The sequence below is a fragment of the Bos javanicus genome, chromosome 2 (assembly GCF_032452875.1).
Source record: "Bos javanicus breed banteng chromosome 2, ARS-OSU_banteng_1.0, whole genome shotgun sequence".
Classification (NCBI taxonomy): Eukaryota; Metazoa; Chordata; class Mammalia; order Artiodactyla; family Bovidae; genus Bos; species Bos javanicus.
The window spans coordinates 45,461,790-45,470,876 of NC_083869.1; positions in this window are offsets into that span (position 1 = coordinate 45,461,790).

A 9,087-nucleotide genomic window follows, 5' to 3' on the forward strand; every position below is an offset into this window, starting at 1 on the left:
CATATGTAGACCTGGAAGCAGAATATTCTAGACTGAGGGATCAGCACATGTAAAGAACATGAGGCAAAAGTGAGCCAGTGTGGCTGGAGGGAGTGAAAGGAGGTGAGGCACAAGAGGCAGGCAGGAGCAAGCCAATCAGGCTTGGGTGGGCCTTGGTGAGGGGTGTAGATTTGATTCTAAGTATGGTAAGAAGCCACTAGGGCTTTAAGCAGGGGCATGCCACCACATGATACACATCTTACGAAGTTCCCTCTGACTGCTGTGGGCAGAGGGGCAAGAGTGGAGGCTGTGCTCCCTGTTGGGAGGTGGTGCGCATTGTGAGATGGTGATTTCCCAGGCGAGAGTGGTCTCAGTGGAGAGGGAGAGAGTTAGATGGATTCGGGATCAATTTGGAGATAAACCCACAGGACTTGATCAGCTGGGAGGAAGAGGGAGAGAAGAGTCAGGGGAGATGTCTTGGTCTTTGTAGAGTCCATGATGTTGACAGGTACTGAGGATAGATGACAGAGGAGAGTGGGAACAAAGAGATTTTGGAGGGAGAAAAAGAGTTCCATATTAGCCATGTCAAGTTTAAGATGTAAATAAACAACCCAGTGTAGAGGTCAAATGTGAAGTTGGGGAACTTCCCTGGTGGTCCAGTGACTGTGACCTTTTCTTCCAATGTGTGGGGTGTGGGTTTGTTCCCTAGTCAGGGAGCTAGGGGTCCCACATGCCTTGTGGCCAAAAAACTGGAACATGAAACAGAAGCAATATTGTAATGGGTTCACTAAAGATTTTAAAAATAGTCCATATAAAAAAATCTAAAAAACATTAACAAATTTGAAGTTGGATATTTGAACTTGAAACTCAATGAAGAGGCAGAGATAAGGATAGCAATTTGGGAGGCATGGCTGAATAGTTGGTATTTAAAGCCAGGAAAGTGGGTGAAGTCCCATGAGGACCATCAGCTTTTGAACAAGCAATCTCTAAATCAAACCAAAACACGACTCCTGAAACATTTCATGTTCATCTCAGTCATTGTTTTACCTTTTGACTCTCAAACAAATACTCTTACAATACTAATGCTATTAAAATACATATTTTATTGGATATTTTAACATCCTCTGTTACTATCATGGGAACTCCTTCACTTCAAGTCTTGATTGGTTTCTCTGTCTCTAGTTTTGTGTCTGTATCTTTAGACTCTAGACAAAGGCAGCTGATGCTCCATAATTCCCTTAGGCCATGAGTGTCTTAATGAGGACTCAGAAGAAGCATCTAAAGAGTTACACAATAATTTATTTGAGCATGAACAGGAAGTGCCATATTTAGATAATTCTCTTTTCACAGCATCATTATCTCAGAATGCTTCTGCTGACAGCCTTAGAGATAATAGCACTGAATATGTAAACAATGAAACAATACACATGGTAATGAGGGAGACTCAGAAAATACAGTAGTAATGAAAAAATAACAAGACAGCGATTCTAATATTGTAAATACACAAGTTTGTATTAATGACATATTATCTCTGTAATGCCAAGCTGAAGTAATTTAGAAACCAATGTAACAACTGCTGATCAACATAGAGGGTGTCAATCCAGTGCCAGTTAATACATTTAGAGAATTAGGGAGACTGTGAACAGTTAGGAGTGTATGTGAATCCGGAGTGAGCAGGTTGCTGTTAAGTATGGGAGTGTGGAAGCCACACAGCAGTTGACATTGAGAATGGTTCTAGGCAGGCGCACACAGGAAATCAGAGACAGAAAAATACCTTATTAAAACCCAATGGCTTTTTGAATTATGATTTTCTCTGGGTATACGCCCAGTAGTGGGGTTGCTGGGTCATATGGTAGTTCTGTTTTTAGTTTTGTAAGGAATCTCCATACTGTTTTCCATAGTGGCTGTATCAATTTACATGCCCACCAACAGTGTAAGAGTGTTCCCTTTTTTCTGAACCCTCTCCAGCATTTATCGTTTGTAGATTTTTTGATGATGGCCATTATGACCCAAGTGAGGTGATACCTCGTTGTAGTTTTGATTTGCATTTCTCTAATAATTAGTGATATTAGGCATCTTTGGCCATATGTATGTCTTTGGAGAAATGTCTAATTAGGTCTTTGGCCCAGTTTTTGACTTGGTTGTTTGCTGTTTTGATGTTAAACTGCATGAGCTATTTTCTATTTTTGGAGATTAATCCTTTGTCAGTTGCTTCATTTGCATGTATCTTTTCCCATTCTGAGGGTTTTCTTTTCATCTTGCTTTGAAAACTGTAAATCAAAAAGATACATGCACCCCAACATTCATTGCAGTACTAATTACAATAACCCGGATATGGAAGCAACCTAAATTTCCATCAACAGAAGAATGGATAAAGATGTGATACATACATACAATAGAATATTATTCAGTCATTAAAAGGTGTGAAATTATGTCATTTTCAGAGATGTGGATGGATCTAGAGATTGTCATACAGAGTAAAGTAAGTCAGAAAGAGAAAAACAAATATTGTATATTAATGCATAGATATGAATCTAATAAAATAGTAGAGATGATCCTATTTACAAAGCAGAATTAGAAACACAGACATAGAGAACAAACATATGGATACTAAAGGGAAGGGGGCAGTGAGATGAATTGCCCACTTGGGGGACTGGGACTGACATATATACATCACTGTGTACAAAATAGATAACTAATGAGAACCTACTGTATAGCATGGGAACTCCACTTGGTGCTCTGTGGTGACCTAAAAGGGAAATCTGTAAAAGAAGAGATGTATGTATACATATAGGCTTCCCTGGTAGCTTTACTAGGCTTCCCTGGTAAAGAATCTGCCTACAATTCAGGAGACACCAGTTTGATCCCTTGGAGAAGGGGTAGGCTACCCACTCCAGTATTCCTGGGCTTTCCTGGTGGCTCAGATGGTAAAGAATCCGCTTCCAATGTGGGAGACCTGGGTTCAATCCCTGGGTTGAGAAGGTCCCCTGGAGGAGGGCATGCAACCCACTCCAGTATTCTTCCCTGGAAAACTTCATGGACTATATAGTCCATGGGGTTGCAAAGAGTGGGACACAGCTGAGTGACTAAGAGTTGGACACAGCACAGCACTATACTATATGCATAGTGCTATGTACTATATGCACAGCACAGTATACTATATGTATACATATAGCTGATTCACCTTGCTATATAGCAGAAAGTGACACAGTGTAAGGCGACTATATTCCAAAAAAATGGGGGGCGGGGGCGATGACTTGGCTATATATGCAATAAATGTACAAAAAATCATTGCAATCACTTTGTTAGTAGGCAAAATGGTGCATGTGCTAAGTTGCTTCAGTCTGTGTCCAGCTCTTTGCAACCCTTTGGACTGCAGCCTACGAGATTCCTCTTTCCATGGGATTCTCTAGGCAAGAATACTGGAGTGGGTTGCCATGCCCTCTTCCAGGGAGTCTTCCCAGCCCAGGGATCAAACTCGTGTCTCTTACTTCTCCTGCATTGGCAGGCGAGTTCCTTACCACTAGTGCCACCTGGAAAGCTGAAATCTGTGTCATACAGTAGGAAAGGACTTCCTTATTCTTCATCCTTCCTCTTCAAACATGCTCCATTGGATCGCCTTTTCCCTACCCCTTGTTTGCCTCACAGGAAAAATTCATACTTTTCCAGTATTGTAACAGTCATGTTTTAATTACTGAAGATTCATACTGAGTGCTAAAGGTTTTGGTGTTGTCTAAAATCAGAATATCAATCTCATGTTCATTCCACGGCTTCTCTTTTCCTGTTGGCTTAGGCTTGACCTCCCTAAGGCACATCTTGTTTTGTTTTCTTGTTTCCTACTTTTCACTTCAAGCCCAGTTATCACACCTGAGTCTTCCAGGGTCAGCAGAAGAGAAGGTAGCCTAAAGGAAGTCTTGGCTTGCTTGGAGCTATTGAAATTCAGCACTGCTGCCTTTTGAGACAGAGGTCTGGATGTTAGATCCTTCATGGGACATGAAAGAATTTGAGAGTTTTAGGAGAGTCATTCCTATTTAAAATACATTTATTTCTGCTTAAAATTCTGCACTAGAGTCTCTTTCTTTGTGTTAACAATGTACACATTACTCTTTCCAAATGCAGCAAAGTAAGATTACAGATGGATAAGGCAATGGCACCCCACTCCAGTACTCTTGCCTGGAAAATCCCATGGACGGAGGAGCCTGGTAGGCTGCAGTCCATGGGGTTGCTAAGAGTCAGGCATGACTGAGTGAGTTCACTTTCACTCATCACTTTCATGCATTGGAGAAGGAAATGGCACCCCACTCCAGTGTTCTTGCCTGGAGAATCCCAGGGATGGAGGAGCCTGGTGGGCTTCCGTCTATGGGGTCCCACAAAGTCAGACATGACTGAAGTGACTTAGCAGCAGCAGCAAGATTACAGATGACAAAGCAAAATATATCTATCTCTCCCGTGTGTGTGTATGCGCTCAGTCGCTAAGTTGTGTCTGACTCTTTGAGATGCCATGGGCTGTAGCTGGCTAGGCCCACTGTCCCTGGGATTCTCCAGGCAAGAATACTGGAGTGGTTGCTATGCTGTCCTCCAGGGGATCTTTCTGACTCAGAAATTGAACCCATGTCTCCCGAGTCTCCTCCATTGGCAGGTGTACTCTTTATCACTGAGCAATCAGGGAAGCCCCCCTGTCTTTCCTACCACTGTGTTAAATAAGGTTGTTGTGTTAGTCACTCAGTTGTGTCGCACTCTTTGCGGTCCCACTAACTGTTAATTCCAGGCTTCTTTGTCCAAGCAAGAATACTGGAATGGGTTGCCATTGCCTTCTCCAGGGTATCTTCCCCTAGGAGCAAACCTAGGTCTCCTGCCTTGCAGGCAGCTTCTTTACTGTCTGAGCCACCAAGGAAGCCTATTAACTAAGTTTACTGTAGTGACATTTTTATAGTGTCCAGCACAGTGCCTGATAAAAAATGGACACCTTGGCACATGTTTATTGAGGAAATGAATAAATGAATCATTATATTCACTTGTGTGAATAAATAGCCTGAGGTGACCTATGGAACTTGATCTGGAAAGGACTACTTCAGGGGGAGGCTGAGCTAACAGGTTCCTCTGAAACCAGAAGTAAATCAAAGGTCTCTGGAGGACCGGAAGTTGGGGAGAATATGCGGGAGGGAGGTGTGAGCCTCCGAGGACAACTTTGTCAGTTGGGGTTGTTCTGCTTGTATTTGCCTCTGGCTATTCTGAACATGCAAATGTTGATCAACATATTTATTCTACCATGAGTAGAATAGTAGTTTGAGACCTTTGGTAAAATAAAACACTTTTAGAACAGTTGCGTTATTTTTCCTTCCAAACAAAAGTTAAATCTGGTCTCAGTTTTAACGGGGCTTCCCAGGTGGTTCTTGTGGTAAAGAACCCTCCTGCCAATGCAGGGGACGTAAGAGCTGTGGGCTCCATTCCTGGGTTGGGAAGATGGCAATCCAGTATTCTTGCCTGGAGAATCCCATGGACAGAGGAGCCTGATAGGCTACAGTGCATAGGGTTGGACGGAGTCAGACATGACTGAAGCAACTTAGCATGCCCACACGCAAGCTCAATCTTGATTTGGGGTGTTGTTGGCATCTAGCCACCCAGCCATTTGGGACTCACTCAGTAGAAACTCTGTGTATCATCATAGATGATAGAAATAGAACTCTTGGCTGAGCATCCAGATACCACTTAGGATCATTTGGAAGCTTTTGTTTCATTTAGTACATGAGGCCCTTTGCTATATATTAAAAACAAAGCACCATATATATTTTATCCTTTTTTTTTGGCTTTACCTGTATTCTGTCTTTCCATGTGATCTTTCATCTTACAATTTCTTATAATGAGTTTCTTTGGATAACTGGAGTACATTGAAAATGCAATACTGTGAAAATTTCTAGTAAACTGATGTTTTAATGAGGTTATCCAAGATTATTCTAACCAGTCAATGTTTAGACCAAGTTTTTTAATGAGAATCATAAGAATTAAAATCAATGTATAGGAGCCAGGCAGAGATACATAAGGTTATTGTACTTTTGATACATTCTTATTTACTTAAGCTAGGCTCTGAAATTAGTGTTTAATTATGCTTAATAATTAACGTAAAAAGTTTTTTTCACTGATATGTTTAGTTGTACCATGGGGAAGATTTTAATATTTGATCATAAATGATAATTTAGTGATTAAAAAACTGAGTTAAATATCTCTGTGTTAAATATAAACATAGATTTAATTTTCTATTTCATGTCATGCTTCTTAAAGTTTGTGAATGATATATTGGTATAACTTCATATTTTGCTAGCATAGACTTGCCTTAGTCCATGTATGCGTTACCAGTTTTAAATTATTCAAGTACAATAAAATAAACAGATGTTCAACGTTGACTGTAACAAAAGCTTTTCTTTGAAAATGAGAAAGGACTTTAGTATTTCTTAGGTATCAGAATTATCTTGTGGACATCCTTTATATTTGTATTTGCAAAGCACAAATGTGTTGGTAACAGACACTGATAGATGCTATTACTACAGTGAATGAAATGTTGAACTAGTTGAAATATATCCAGAAAGTTAATATTGTAATGTGCTGAGTTAAAAGAAAAATATTTTTAAACTTGTCAAAAAAATATTTTTAAACTTGTCAGTTACCCTTGACAGCTAGAAGGACTATTTGAATGAGATATAATGCTATAGCTCTAAGTCATTAGATGTTTTACCATGCTGCTGCTGCTGCTAAGTTGCTTCAGTTGTGTCCGACCCTGTGCGACCCCATAGATGGCAGCCCACCAGGCTCCCCTGTCCCTGGGATTCTCCAGGTAAGAACACTGGAGTAGGTTGCCATTTCCTTCTCCAATGCATTAAAGTGAAAAGGGAAAGTGAAGTTGCTCAGTCATGTCCAACTCTTCACGACCCCATGGACTGCAGCCTACCAGGCTCCTCTGTCCATGGGATTTTCCATGCAAGAGTACTGGAGTGGGGTGCCACTGCCTTCTCTAGTTTTACCATGCTGGAAAAAGGTAAAATATTAAAGGAGTATTTAATTTGTGTACCTGTGGGTTAATGAGTGATTTCTAAGTAATATATTTTTTGTGGAGGGAAGAAAATCAAGGGAAGGAGATGAAAATTTTAAAAAGATGGGCAGGTAGCTTTTTCACCTGTGCTTGCCTCTTATTAGCCATGTATACCTGGTAATTCTGGGGATTTCCCCAGTGGCTCAGTGGTAAAAATCCACCTGCAATGCAGGAGACACAGGGCATGCAAGTTCTATCCTTGGGCCGGGAAGATCCCCTGGAGGAGGACATGGCAACCCACTCCAGTATCCTTGCCTGGAGAACCCCATGGACAGAGGGGCCTGGTTGGCTGCAGTCCACAGGGTTGCAAAGAGTTGAACATGACTGAAGCAACTGAGCACACACTTGCATGCACCTGTAATTTATCATTCTCTCGCGTCTTAACTTCCACAACTTTAGAAAAGAGAAAACAATTCTTTCATTTGTGGAGACTAAGTAAAATAATGTATATAAAGTAAGTTGTTTAATGCCTGCAGCCATACTTTGACACAATAAATGGTAATTCCTTTCCTCCTTTTTTTTTTTTTAAAAGGCTGTTAATACATGAGACTGTCCAAATGGAATCATAAAATTATAGAATTATAGAGATGTGTTGCTCACTTAGAAATTGCCTAATGCAATTCTTTTTAATTTTGAGATGCAAAATAGGATTTGGGGACCAGTAGTGTCCTTTAAGAAAAAAGAGAAAGCTGTTTTGATTTTTTAAGTTTATATTAAAAAGATCACTTCTAATATAATGCTTTAACAGTTCTGGAAAATGGCTATTTTACAAAATAAATAATTTTAGTATCCTTGCTGATAGTCATAGAATTTTAACGTCAGAATTGAGAGTTAGACGAAGTCTATGAATTATTCAACTCTATTCTTGAGGCTCAGAAAGACAGGATGACTTGTCCAGTTTCACAATGGTACTTTATTTGGGGAACATAAGCCCAGAATAGTGAAAGGTGGAAAGAGGAGAGGGAAATAACATATAAGACAATAAACAATGAAACGCAATCATTTTAATGTGTCAGTCACTACATCCACAAGTTACCTAGTGGGTATATTTGCTTGGCATATAGGACTTTCCTGAAGACTTGCAAAGAACTGCACTTTGGAGCAATCCAAGATTAGAGGAAGAGGAGAAATTTATCTACTTAGTTTCATTTCATTCTCATTTCCCAGTGGTGACATTTACTCCACAGGAAGCTCACACTCTCATATATCCAGGTAATTTATCTAGCACCTTGGTGTTCTTTCAACAAGCCAGATCCCTAAGATGTGGCTCTTCATCTAATCATAAAGGAGCTATTAGGCATGGGCAACATGCTGACCAGGAAAAAGAAGAAATGAGGGCAGTCAAGGGAATCTGCAAAGAAAAATAAGATTTTTACCTGAAACACATGCATTATCAGGTTGAATCCTTAAAACAGTCTTAGTATATGGTATTATTGCTCATTGCTGTACCTAATGGCAATCAGCACAGGTTGGTCCATCTAAATGATTAAATGAATGGATAAATGAAACTCTGTTTCCTCTTTCCCAAATTGAGACACTTCCCCTTATATTACAGCCTCCAAAGTCAGGTGGAATCTTGCATTTGTATTTTGTCAAACTCTGACATGAGAGCTAAAGAAATGATTCAGTCACATTTACATGCCTGGTCCATTTGTCTTAAACATGTAGAACTTGAGTCTGAAGTCAAATACCTTCAGGAACCAGTCACATAATGTAAATGAATAAATCAATATAAAGCAATAGACTGTGGACAGTACAAATGCCACCTAATGTCATTTAAATTTCAGCCAAATAAAACAGGTTTGAGGCCAAGGTAGGCTCTCACTAATCTGCTCTTCACTTTGCATTAATTTCTCCTCTTACTGATATTTTAGTACAAAAATCAGATGCCTATATACCAAACAGAAAGATCTTTGTTTTTATGATAAATAATTAATATCACATGCTATTAACACTGAATTAGTATATGCAATCTCCAAAATCTCCTTTTCTAAAATGTTCCAAAGTCTTATTTAGGACATACA